Below are 3,538 nucleotides of genomic sequence, written 5' to 3' on the forward strand. Positions count from 1 at the left end.
CCGGCCGTCGGAGGGGAGGGGAGGAGGGGCGGAGACTCTGCGGAGGGGCGGGGGGCTCCCAGCTGCCTCGGCCCCCCGGGCGGGAAGAAAAGACCGCCTCTTCGGCCTCTCGCCAGCTTCGCCTCGGCGGTGGGAAAGCGGAGGGAGGGGGCTGCCGTTGCCTCTGTGAGCGGGTGGGCGCCGCTGCGTAGCTAGTCCTAGCCCTGCGCTTTCCGAGATCTCTGCCCCAAGGCATCTAGCAAGGGCACCGGGAGGAGCGCGCGCTCTTTCAGGGCATCGGCGCGCAGCAGGTCTTGTCGCCTCCGATGCGCTACCCGTGGCCAAGAAAGCCAGGCTGTGAGCTTCCTTGCGAGGCGGCGTAAACCGACCTCCGAGGAGAGCGGATGGAGATAAGGAAACTGGGGTGAGGGGAGCTCGGTGTTTGTGTTTGCTAAAGGGACAGCTCCTCTAAAAGGTGGGGGAGCTTTGAGCCACTATTGGTAAAACTCACCCCCCCCCCACCCCGGGGGTTGGCTGTTTATTGAACTATACTGATTTGTTTGCGAGGAAGAGCATTTTCCCTGCACTTTCCTTAACCCAAAAGTCTCAAAAACTCGATCTTGGAGGGGGGGGGGATTGGTTTAATGTGCAAAACCTCCTAACCTGCAGCAATTGTGAGGCCAGAATTTGCCAATTCCTGATTGAGTTAGCGACAGTCTACAAGCGTACTGCCTTCATCACGTACTGCCAAACTCAGGTGAAGTTGTTGCAAAGCTGTGTGCTTCCCCAAACGAACAGCAATAAAAAGAATGGGGGGGGGGTGCAAGCAAATCAATGAGCAGGTTGTTGCCTGGAAGCACCCATAGTTGATCTGGGAGTTCTTGAGCAATCAGCAGACTCCCCCGCCCCCAAATGCCCACTTTCAGTGTTCAGATTGTCCCGTCTTATGGAGCAATAGCCAAGCTTGCTGCCGCGAGGAGGGATGTCATTCATTATTTGTCTCTCAACTCTTTGGACAGCTCCTCCAGCACATGGTTAGCACAAGAGACTTCCGACACTTGTTTCCCCACGTGCACTAATACATCTCCTGTATTACATTTCCTGTTTCCAGAGTGGGTTCAAACATCAATTGTTCTTCCCAAGGAACTCTGGGAATTGCAGCTCCGGGGAGGAGAGCTCTCCTAACAACTCCCAGTACCTTTATAACACAACAGTTCCCAGAAATCTTTGTATGGAAGTGAGAGCTGGACCATCAAGAAGGCTGATCGCCGAAGAATTGATGCTTTTGAATTATGGTTCTGGAGGAGACTCTTGAGAGTCCCATGGACTGCAAGAAGATCAAACCTATCCATTCTTAAGGAAATCAGCCCTGAGTGCTCACTGGAAGGACAGATCCTGAAGCTGAGTCTCCAATACTTTGGCCACCTCATGAGAAGAGAAGACTCATTGGAAAAGACCCTGATGTTGGGAAAGATGGAGGGCACAAGGAGAAGGGCGAGAGGACAAGATGGTTGGACAGTGTTCTTGAAACTACCAACATGAGTTTGACCAAATTGCGGGAGGCAGGGGAAGACAGGAGTGCCTGGCGTGCTCTGGTCCATGGGGTCACGAAGAGTCGGACATGACTAAAGGACTAAACAACAACAATGACCATTTAAAGTAGCAAGATGCTGTTTTAAATGTATAGTGCAGATGGGACCTGAGAATCATAGCCCAGAACCTACACACTCTCACAGGTCCACAGACAGTCTGCTCTGTCCCCCTGAGCAAGCTAAGGGGACCCATGAAGAGCAAAGGCTTCAGCTCGGTGGCAGAGCACCTGATTTGCAAGTAAAAGGTCCCAGGTGCAACTCCTGGTTCAACTCCTTCAGGCAAGGCTGAGAAAGCCTCCTGCTTGAAGGCTTTTGGGCTGTACTACTCAAGGCACAGGGATGGCTGCCAGGAGGGGAACAGAGCATAACACAAAATTAGAACAAGTACAATCATAGTGAGGCTTTTTAATACCAGAAAAGTCTTAACCTGTTGAAATTCTGCCTGCCATGCAACTGTTTGAGGTACAAAAAAACCGGTTTTCCCTAGCGCCAACCTAAACCAAAACCTAGGCTGTCATCTTATACTCGCTGGGAGTAAACCCTCTTAAACACAGAGAGACTTTCTTTTGAATAGACATATATTATGGTGCTGCAAGCTAACAATACAGTAAATTCTTAAGGAGTGCCTGGTGTTCAGCTGCAGCACACCAGGAAACGTGCCTAAGATGTTTTCACGTTTGCAGAGGGGGCGGGGGAGAGAGGGGCTTTCTCTTTAACATCCACCTGCACATACTATGTCGTAGTATTTGCAGAAAATGACTTTATTTAGAGATTACCTGATCTCAGAAGAAGCCTTTTAGGGACCACTTTTCTGAGAAGAAAAATGCATACAGTATTGCTGCCTGGGAGTAAAGGCAGTGGAAACGGTGGAGATTCCAAGGGCTAGAAAATGAGGAGGATGTAGGGAAAGCACACTAAATGGGAGGAGGAAATGACCGCTTTTAAGACTACTGGGATTATTTCCCCCTGGTGTCGGAACAACCCGCTTGTCATCAATCATAACTCTGACTTTGCTGATTAGCTAAGAAGAGTGGCAGGCCACAGGCGCGAAAAGCATTTGGCTCATTTCACTTCACAAAGGCACTCTCATAGTTTGCTTGGAAAGGTACCCTCCTAAATTTCTTTTTCGGAGGTCCAGAGACTTACTTTTTAATATTTAAGTTGTTAAGTTGTGGGTGAACATATCAGATGACACAGCGATTCTTCAGACAGCTCTTGTTTTTTTTGTTTTTTTTTTTTTAAAAAGACCAGACAGCGCCTGCGGGGTATCAAACTGCCGTTAAGCAATTAGAAAGTCAGACAGCTCTTGTTTATTCACAGGCCAGAACAGAACTGGACTGAAGGGCTCCACTACAAAGCAACAGTATCAACTTTCTGTAACTATTCAATCAGTGAACGTCACTTTCAATTCCTTATTTGCATATGTGGACCTGAGTGAAAACTATCTATGGTATCCCCCTGCTGGCCCAGGGTGAGAACTTAAGTACATAACATAAGTGAAAGCTCAGGGTCTGGGGCATCCACCCAAGGGTACCAATGAAGGTCCTAGGGGCTCATTCCTAGTAGGTGAGCATAGGATCCGGCTGAACATCTAGTTGAGAGTTAACGCCTGCTGAACTCAGGGGACTTTTCTTCAAGGTAAGGCGCATAGGACCACTGTGCGCGCAAACGCAAGCACACACATATAAAACTTCCAAGGAATTAGCATTGCAAGTTGGTGCTGACTCAAATCCTGCAATATCGCTATCGCCGCCGCCGCAGGGTCTGGTTAGGAGGCACCCATGTGAGCGAAGGAGGGCCTGCGCCTTTAAAGAAGGAAAAGCAGCCCGCCCTCCCAGCTCGAAGGATAACGCCTCCTGGGAAGTGTAGTTCTACGGGCAGATGGACCTTCCCCTGTTTGTGAGTGAATGGACTACATTTCCCAGAGTGCAAATCTCGGGGTGGGGTGGGGATCTAGGGGAAAGAGG

The sequence above is a fragment of the Podarcis erhardii genome (assembly GCF_964252035.2).
Source record: "Podarcis erhardii genome assembly, chromosome: 7".
Lineage (NCBI taxonomy): Eukaryota > Metazoa > Chordata > Lepidosauria > Squamata > Lacertidae > Podarcis > Podarcis erhardii.